This window comes from Hyperolius riggenbachi, chromosome 2 (assembly GCF_040937935.1).
Source record: "Hyperolius riggenbachi isolate aHypRig1 chromosome 2, aHypRig1.pri, whole genome shotgun sequence".
Classification (NCBI taxonomy): Eukaryota; Metazoa; Chordata; class Amphibia; order Anura; family Hyperoliidae; genus Hyperolius; species Hyperolius riggenbachi.
The window spans coordinates 85,724,771-85,735,128 of record NC_090647.1 but is presented as its reverse complement, the minus strand read 5'-3'; the positions used below and the strand labels follow the sequence as shown (position 1 = coordinate 85,735,128).

General features: G+C 46.6%; 1 long non-coding RNA gene across 1 annotated transcript; it reads right to left on the bottom strand.

The window, feature by feature from the left end:
• Positions 1 to 289: 289 nt before the first annotated feature.
• Positions 290 to 9,993, bottom strand: LOC137543956 (uncharacterized). The gene is made up of 3 exons (XR_011025674.1): positions 9,823 to 9,993; positions 8,894 to 9,016; positions 290 to 477 (listed from the first exon to the last, which is right to left on the bottom strand). It is a non-coding gene; the product is annotated as an uncharacterized lncRNA (long non-coding RNA).
• Positions 9,994 to 10,358: the final 365 nt, after the last annotated feature.

Sequence of the window (10,358 nt, the reverse complement as noted above, 5' to 3'; positions counted from 1 at the left end):
TAGTGAACTTGTACATAAGTATGCATAAATATTTTTTCAAGGTAGCCCCAATGAATGATATTTCTGTGTATATGCTGATAGTGAACAAGCTGCAGTGTGTGCTGATCTCTGCTTGCATTTAAACATGGCTTACAAAATCTCCTAAGTATTTTGAAATGATCCATTTCTAAATATGGGTTGTTTTCCCAACTACAACTCTAAATATGCTCAGCAAATACAGATATTGTTTATCCTAATCCTTCAACAGTAATTATTCAGCAAGACAAGTTAAAAATAATCCATCACCCACTAGGCTACCGTCTGCTGTATTTAAAGAGAAGCCACTGAGGAAAGCCTGACAGAACTGGTTCAGACCACATCTATTGGTCCTCCGGAGGCCTGGTCCCATGCTTGCGTCATAGCGATTAATGCTATTTATTTATTTGCTGTGAGTTTAAAGCACTCGGCATCCAGACACCCCAGGACACAGAATAGGACCTGACCAAAAACAAACAATAAAACAATTATATAAATAACAAGGAAACGGCAGCACAGACAATAGCACATCCTAATTAGGACTCACCCAAATTCCCTTTTCCACAACAACAATTTTGAGCTGTTTCCTGAACTTGGCCATGCAATTATACAGAAAATATGTGCAGTCACAACTGAGACACATGTCATCTGCAACGGAGAAGTCAAGGTTGATCTCAGGCCAAGGCGCTGTAATTTATACAGTTACTCATGTTTTAAAAGTATAACTCCACCCAGACCCGGATTAAGGCTAAATGGGGCCCTAAGCAAAGTAACTGATTTGGGCCCCCCCCTCATGTCGTAATAGAATCAGAAGATGCAGCTGCACAGCAACATGCCGCACACACCGGGGCAGCCGAGCTACTGATTGCTATGGGCAACAGCCCGCTTTCCTCTGTGGGTGCACAATGCAGGGAATAGCAGCAGCAAAATACAGAGTGAGAAATGAATGGCTGGGACATTTGCACTCAGGGGCTGGGGCACCCCTGTGAAGAGGGCGCCAGATATCACAGCAGCAGCACTTTCCCCCTGCATCTCCAGCCTGGCAATAGCAGAAAGCTCTGGACACCGCCAAACCGGAAGCCGTTCCCCAGACAGAATGACATAACCACCCCCACCACCGAACAACCGATTTCCTCCCAAACTAGACAGCCACCATGCAGCCTCCATCCCAGTGAATACGATAGTCCAGCAGAGAAGGCAGCCGCAGCGGGGGAGAATGACAGCACCAGATGACTCACATTCACCTATTGCGATCCAAGCAATAGAGGTCCCGTCATCCGGAGCCCATCTGTCTCCTCTAGAGTGCTGCCGCTCTGTTACTACTACTATTACTACTTCCTGTCTGATCTGAGAATCAGGAAGTTCAGAGCGAGCGGCTGCACTGTAGAAGAGACAGATAGGTTTCAGATGACGGGATCTCTATCGCTTGGATCATGGATAGGTGAGTGAGCGTTTGCCATCTGCTGCTATCATTCTTGCATACTCACCAGGGCCGGGCCGAGGCAGAGGCAAGAGAGGCTCCAGCCTCAGGGCGCAGTGTAGGAGGGGCGCAGGGTGGGGCCGAGGCAGAGGCGAGAGAGGCTCCAGCCTCAGGGCGCAGTGTATGAGGGGGCGCACAACTCACTCAGCTATCATTCCCCTCTTGTGTTTGAAGCAGAGAGAAATAAGAAAAAGGGGACACATGACAGTGACTGCAAGCCAGATAACTAGAGAGTAAGGTGTTGGGGGGGTTGGGGGCCCTGGGACGCCTCTTCGTCTAATAGCAATCAGTTTGTGACGACTGGGGTGGGAGGGATGAAGGGGCGCACTTTGGTGTCTCAGCCTTGGGTGCTGAAGGACCTTGTCCCGGCTCTGATACCCACAACCAAATAATTACATCCTCACACCTACCAGCATGATGTTTGTAATTATATCCCTCTGGGTTCCTTATATTTCATTGCATTGTGCTGAATCGAGCTGCCGACTTTGGAGAAAAGTCGTCCTGTGTAATACAATGTAACTATGGAAAGATGCATATCATTTTGAAGCTCTCTTTCTCCTCTTTCCAATGATAGATAAACTGCCACGCTACGCCTTTTAGTTTTCGCTATTTTCGTGATCGAAATTGCAGTGGCCGGGATTTCGATTGCGAAAATAGCGAAAACTAAAAGGCATAGGGTGGCGGTTTATATATCATTGGAGAGAGGAGAAAGAGAGCTTTAAAATGATATGCATCTTTCCATAGTTACTGCACTGCTCAGAGTCCCTTTAACCATTATACCATCCAGCCACCGCTGACAGGATGGCGAGGGCTGGTTTATGTGCGGATGGGGCCCCTTTGACTCTGAATGGGGCCCCAAGCGACTTCTTTTGTTGCCTGGTCGGTAATCCGGCCCTGACTCCACCTGTCAGGCAAATGTGATATGCAAGGCAGGACACTGAATCAATTGACTTCTTCATTACCTGTTTTGCTCCATTATGTCTGAGCAGGCTGTGAAAAAGAATTTGCATCCACTAAGTAATACTGTTATATAGGTATACAGTACGATGACAGGAAATGTGGGTGCTTGCAGTGCCGATAACATGGTGGGCAGTCCCAGCTCCTGCGGGTGTCCAAATTTTCCTCAATTACTGTTAATAACATGGGTGCCGATATTTTCTGTGAACAGTGGCATGGTTTTCGGCTGGTTTGTGACGGGGAGGGGTGGTGGAGGTTAGGGTTAGGCATTGTAAGGGGGGGGGGGATAGGCTGCAGTAAGGCATCAGTGGAGGGATCGGTTGGAGTTAGGCATCGATGGTGGGTCGGTTAGGGTTAAGCATCAGTGGTGGGGTGGTAGGGGTTAGGCATTGTGGGGGGATAGGTCAGGGTTAGATATAGGTGTGTGTGTGGTGGGGGGGGGGGGGAATTAGGGTTAGGCATTGGTGGGGTGGTGATTATGGTTAGGCATCAGACAGTGGGGGGTGGTTTAGGAATCGTGGAGGGGTTAATAAGGGGTAGGCATTGTTGGGTAACGGTTAGGGTTAGGCAACGGCAGGGGGGCGGTTAGGGTTAGGCATCGGTGGGGGGACGGTTAGGGTTAGGTATCTAAGTGAGGGTCAGTTAAGGTAAGGCATCAGTAGAGGGAGGACTCTTGTGAGAAAAGGGTAAGATTTAGCAATAGTAAAATATCGGTAAAATGTACCAATATTTTACTATCCGAATTAGCACTGCACAATAGTAGAATATTGGTGATAGCTGAACTAATGGTATAAAGCTACAAAAATGTTAAGAGGAAAGGTCAGGAGGGCGTATATCCCAATGAAATCACCAAAAACACCTATATATTAATTTTAAAATATCATAACTTTAATTTTATTATCCAAAATACAAAATATTAAAAAAATGCCAAACCGTGGTGGATCAGAAACCCTGCAACCCTCATGCATAACCCACTCTTTGTGTCAGATTCACTCCAGACTCATATACCTGCCCCTGTGACTGGTCGCTGATTGCGACCACTGGTACCAGTAAAAAAAAAAAAAAAAACAGGCATAAAGTCCCTCCAGAGAGATGAGGTCCTTGAATGCTGAAAAAATGCCAAAAGATGTTATGAAAAAAGGGGGGGACAAGGCAAGGCAAAAAAAATTGTGTCCTCCGGATCTATTCACCTGCATGTAATAATCAATATATCATCAGTTGTTGCCATAGACACACTGTTGCTGGTTCAGAACAAACTTGAAAATGCAAACTCCAAGTCCATTGGATCATTGACAAGAAATGCTGGTGTTGTTAATAGCAAGCGATGACACAGCATGGCAGAATGGCATAGTCATAAATGCACAGGTACTTGATAGCATGCAAACAAAGGAAGCCGACACTGTATGCATTGGTTAGTAGCAGCTGCATGTGCTCATGTGGTAAAAGTACTTTGTCATACAGTACCAATCCGCCGATGTCCAGCTCCCAATGTCCTGCAGTTGTATCGAGATGATGTCGAGTTCGGAGTATTTCAAGTTATGCCTTGTGCATCAATGGAGCAGAGGCAGAGAGCTCTACCAGGGCAAGCATTGGAGTCCCTGGGCAGTCCAGAGCAAAGACACGTGGAGCAGGGCGCCGGGGCAGCGATCACACACACGCCTGGCAAACCACGCTAGCCCACGACATGTTTCACCGGACACTTCCGGTTTCCTCAGGTGGGCGTGGCTACAGCATTCAACATCCTGTCGTTCCAACGTACACTATGTGGCAGCGCCCAGCCAATAGCGGCGCGCCGCACCCACCCCCCCCAAATCCCGCCCCCAGGAGGGAGGGTCGGGGGACGCGATCGTCAAGAGCCCGACTCGGGCAGAGGAGGGCGGGCCCGGCCGCACGCATCACCGGAGAGGGCGCAACCACACCGAACCCAGCAGAAAAGGTCGAGGCGCCCCCCGCCCACCACCACCCCCCCCCCCCCACCACGGCACACACCGAGGAGATAGGTCAATAAGACTTCATCCAGGGGGCGCCAGGCGCGACGGAGGGGGGGGGGGCGGGGGGAAACCACGGGCACAGCCCCCGGGCGCAGCCAGCGCGATCAGCACATGAAATGTGACTAGTTCAAGCTGCAAAAATGTGTGCAGGTGCACACGCGTCAACGTTACTTTTAAATGGGCTATACATAAAGTCTCTGCATCATCTCATGCTCTCCACCTCAAGGAGAAAAAGAAAAAAGGCAGTGATGGTGATTAGCGAATTCGCAACCCCCCATCACAATGCGGCCATAAACAGCCCGGCTAAACCAAATCTGGTCGCCCTGTAGGTTAAACAGAGTTAATTTATTAATAAAGCAGAACTCTCGGTGGTGGAATGCCGCATCAGCACCACTCCGATATAAATCCACAGGCAAAAGAGGGAGCCCAAAACCCAGAACCCCTTAAGCACCCACAGGAAGCCCAACTCATCACAGGGGTAAAAAAGAACTATAACTAATGGACCAATATTTTACTATCCGAATTAGCACTGCACAATAGTAGAATATTGGTGATAGCTGAACTAATGGTATAAAGCCTTTCTTACCTGGGGCTTCTTCCAGCCCTAGAAGTCTCTCTGGTTCCTTGCAGCAATTCTGGCCCGGCCGGGTTGTCATCTTCTGCACATCCGCCGGTGTGTATGCGCACTGGTCGTGATCGCACTCCCGTCACTGGGGCGTTCATGCGCAGAATGCTCATGGCAGCAGAAGCGCGATTGCAAGAGGTGCGCGTACAAGCCCGCTCAAAAGACGAGGACCCAGTTGGGTCACCGATCCTTACCAGCCTGACAGCCGGAGGATGGAACTGTAGCAAAGCACCATAGAGATTTCTAGGGGCTTGAAGAAGCCCCAGGTAAGAGAGGCTTTATACCATTAGTCCAGGGTGGTTGGTCCTTGCATTAAGGAACCTGTTCCCTGCTCTACCCTGACCTAGATATATTGTATATTTTATGTTTTAGTAGCTGATTTGCTGGAGTTTACGTGTCATATTATATGCTTGATACTTCTTTTCACTTTGGTTGCTGCGCTTATTTATTCATTTCTATAGTGCACACGGTTGCAACTTGCAAGTGTTCACTGGCTTGAATTTAGCACCTTAAGACACAACAAATTCTGGTTATACTTTTCAACACTCTGACTCAGTTCCAGGATGGACACCTAGGTGTCAATGGAAAAAAAATTGTAGAAGGATACACATCACTGTAAAACTCCACCCACATGGTCTTTATGAGAGCCTAAAAGGAAACCTCTACTGACTAAGAGACACATAAAAGCACATAAAAGGCACGTACCTAGTACATGATTTTTATGGCAATTTTTCGGACGGGCGGCAATTTTTTGAACGACAAGCAATCGTTAATGCAATCTCGCAACCTGGGTACAGGCACCCGAATAAGTGAATGACACAGCTGCGTCTAAGCCCATTTTTTTGGGCATGTGATTTTAATTACGTGTCTGAATAAAGAGCTATTTCTTCAAGAATGGTGCTGCTGACCTTTGTTTCTTGACACTCTACAACGCATGGCAATTATGGCCGTCTTGGCATTTCGGATCTTTAAGATACCCGCCGACTCCCGCACAAAGTACCGCAATCGTTTGACCTTCCGTTCCCACCCCTTGTGTGCCGTTGCGTGTTCCAGCGAGCAGAAAGAAAGATCAGGGAACCTCATTTGTCGAAAGGCATCGCTGTGAAGTTCCCCAATCCATCGTCGGATGAGTATTCAGTGATTGCAAAAAAAACACTAAAAGGAGTATCGGACTGTGAGCAAAATAGTTTTTGAATTGATGCAGCCAAGATTAAGCAGTGTGGCCTTAAAGGGAACCTTAACTGAGAGGGATATGGATGTTTCCTTTTAAACCATACCAGTTGCTTGTTAGTCCTGCTGATCTATTTGTGGCAGTAGTGGCTGAATCACACACCTGAAACAAGCATGCAGCTAATCCAGTCTGACTTCAGTCAGAGCACCTGATCTGCATGCTTGTTCAGGGGCTGAGGCTAAAAGTATTAGTATTAGAGACACGGGATCAGCAGGAGAGTCAAGCAACTGGTATTTAGAGTTGGGCCGAACCTCCGATTTTAGGTTCGCGAACCGGGTTCGCGAACTTTCGCGGAAGGTTCGGTTCGCGTTAAAGTTCGCGAACCGCAATAGACTTCAATGGGGATGCGAACTTTGAAAAAAAAAAAAAATTATGCTGGCCACAAAAGTGATGGAAAAGATGTTTCAAGGGGTCTAACACCTGGAGGGGGGCATGGCGGAGTGGGATACACGCCAAAAGTCACCGGGAAAAATCTGGATTTGACGCAAAGCAGCGTTTTAAGGGCAGAAATCACATTGAATGCTAAATGACAGGCCTAAAGTGCTTTAAAACATCTTGCATGTGTATACATCAATCAGGGAGTGTAATTAAGGTACTGCTTCACACTGACACACCAAACTCCACTGAACAGAACAGGTATGCAGTGGCGGGTTCACTGAACAGAACAGGTATGCAGTGGCGGGTCCACTGAACAGGTATACAGTGGCGGGTCCACTGAACAGAACAGGTATGCAGTGGCGGGTTCACTAAACAGGTATACAGTGGCGGGTCCACTGAACAGAACAGGTATGCAGTGGTGGGTTCACAGAACAGGTATGCAGTGGCAGGATCAATGAACAGGTATGCAGTGGCAGGATTAATGAACAGGTATGCAGTGGCAGGATCACTGAACAGGTATGCAGTGGCAGGATCAATGAACAGGTATGCAGTGGCAGGATCAATGAACAGGTATGCAGTGGCAGGATCAATGAACAGGTATGCAGTGGCAGGATCAATGAACAGGTATGCAGTGGCAGGATTAATGAACAGGTATGCAGTGGCAGGATCACTGAACAGGTATGCAGTGGCAGGATCAATGAACAGGTATGCAGTGGCAGGATCAATGAACAGGTATGCAGTGGCAGGATCAATGAACAGGTATGCAGTGGCAGGATCAATGAACAGGTATGCAGCCAGGGACAAGCTAAGGCTAACTAATCTTTCCCTATGAGAGACTGCAGTAGCTCGCCCTACTCTAACTAATGCAGGCACACGAGTGGCCACGGCCGCCGCTGCCTGCCTATATAAGGGGGGGTGGGGCTCCAGGGGCTAGTGTAGCCTAATTGGCTACACTGGGCCTGCTGACTGTGATGTAGAGGGTCAAAGTTGACCCTCAGTGCATTATGGGGCGAACCGCAATGGGGCGAACTTTTCCGCAATAAAGTTCGCGTGCGGTACCCGCACGCGAACCACCTAGGTTCGCGCGAACCAGGTTCGCCGGCGAACCGTTCGGCCCAACTCTACTGGTATTATTTTAAAAGGAAAAATCCATAACCTTCTCAGTTTAAGTTCCCTTTAATTGTATGCACAACATCTGGAAGAAACCAGATACCACTCCTGACCTGCAAAACATGATTCCAAAAGTGAAGCTTTGTGGTGGCCACATGTCCTGGGGTTGTTTTTCAGCAACAGTGGATCATAGACTAGTGAATTCCAATAGCTATACAGAGCACAGCAAATAATTATTCTTTATGTTTTTTTTCTTTTTCCTGAGCTTTCATTCTTTGTATGGGCCATACAATCGTAGGTCAAACTTCTTTTCATCTCCCCAATGGCTTTTGGACTTTCTGGGGGACTTTGTGAATTCTGAGAAGTGATGTAATTTGTACTGTAAACTCCAGAAATGCCATATTTTTGGACCACCGATTGGGTGTCTAAGTGGGATCTAAAAACTTCATAATCCCATTCCTTGCAGTTTATTGGAGTGCCTGCTCTTCTGTTAGGCATACTCAGTCACCCATCGTTCCTGCTAGTCAGAGACAGTCAGCCAGGCAGGCACCCTAGTGGAGAAGCCTAATTTTGTGCTGCCTGCATGCTGGCTTTTATAGCTTTGGCCATTGTCCAGAACTCAGGAAGGATGCAGGTGAGGAAAGAATAGTAACTGGGTTAACAATCTGGAATCTGAGAACTAAAACTCCGAAGAATTTCTTAGACAGTTTTAAAGAATGTAATAAACATACTTGACAAAACTTTCAAGGAGGGGAAAGGAGCAATAAGAGGAAAGGGAAAAGGGAAGACATTTAGAGTGGGGTGGAGTATGGAAACAGAGCAAAAAGTTTGGTCTATGGAATGGTGGTAGAGGGAAAGATGAGAAGGAAATAAGTGATGGTTGGGGTGGGTAGGAAAGGGGGGAAAAGGTTCAATAAAATTATTTAAACCTATCTTGTATGCCCCTTTTACACTGTTGTGGTGAAGTTGTTATATGATTGTGCAAGCTGTGCACATGCAGGTGAAGCACGGTCATGCTTGTGCCAGAAAAGGAGTGCAGCACTGATGTTCCGGAGGGTCCCAGCAGGCAGCAGCAGTTGCGAGGAGGACAGCATCCAGAGGCTTACCTCTTCTTAGGTAAGTATCTGTTATCTAATCCAAGGTTCGCCTCGGGTTCTCTTTAAAGTGGCTATATGCTGGCAGATGGCCGTCCGACATGCCCAAAAGGCAGAGTCCTCTCTGATCGAAATCTGTGTAATAGCAGAAATAATGACCCTTTGACCTTCCCTGCAGTAAAACCTTATCACAAGCAGTTTCTTGCTTTTTTTTTTTTGGCTGTTTAAAGTGGATCCGAGATGAATGTTTATTCATTGCATAATTGTGTTCCTTACACATATATATATAGGGCATTCCTCAAGCCAAATACTTTTTTTTTGTTTTTGTTTTAATAATTTAATTCCCTATAAACTAAACAAGCCTCGCCCACATCTTCTCCAAACCGCCAAGGCACTCAGACCCATGTAGCAAGGGCTTATGGGAGCTCAGTCTGGGCAGGAGGAGGAGGAGGTTACTAGCCAGAGATTTCAGAGGCAGAGGGGAGAGGGGAGTGAATTTTTTACAGGCTGAGGGGTGGAGATGCAGTTGCAGATTACCTGTGTAATGATGACAAACAGAACATGATCTCATTGTATCCCAGGAATGAATCATTATAAACTGTTGAAGCTGTGTGCAGTTAGATTTGCTGTAATCTATCTAAACTTTAGATAAGATATATAGGCAAGTTACTTGTTATAGTTAGTTTTTTATCTCGGATCCGCTTTAAGTGCTTCATAAAACAGGATTGTATTTGACCCAGTGGGTCAAATAGCTCCGGGAAGCTCTTTTGCATAGATAACTGGAGTTTTTTTTAACTCTTCCTGTACTGGAGAACAATGTGAGTCTATTTTCTTTGCTACTAAATTCTATTCATTATCCGTACTACACATACAATTTAACTCATAAGTTTATTTTCACTTCAGGTTTGCTTCAAAAGGAAATATAAATGGCATCCATTTACCTCTCAATTCAGGTGTCCTTTATATTTGTCAGCTAAGAATCTGCTGTGAGGATTGTTATTGGATGCCTCTCGCTGCTTATGTGATATTACTGCGTCCCGTGCAAAAACACACTTCCAGGCAGGTTCCTTTGCTAACCTTGTGAGGATTTCCACCTAGATAACAGTGTTTACAAGGCTGGGACAACATTTTATTGTTATATTTTCATGGAACAATTGTCATGTGTTCTCATTACTGGAGTCTGCAAGACTGTGCTTATGTTCACTTCCATCCACATGTATGGGCAGTATTATGTTGTGTGTAGTAGTTTGCTGCTGCCATTACTCCCTTCACTGTCTTAAAGTGGACCTGAACTCTTGCACAGGACAGAAGGAAAACATAACAGAAATGCTCCCTGGATGTATTTAAAGAGCTTAGCCTGTGTAATTCCCCCTCATTTGTGTCTAATCACTAGTTTTAAGCTGATCTCCCCCCTGTGTCACATGACTGCCTATGGCAGATAAGCAGATACGCCCATTTGAAAGCACAGGCTGTAAAC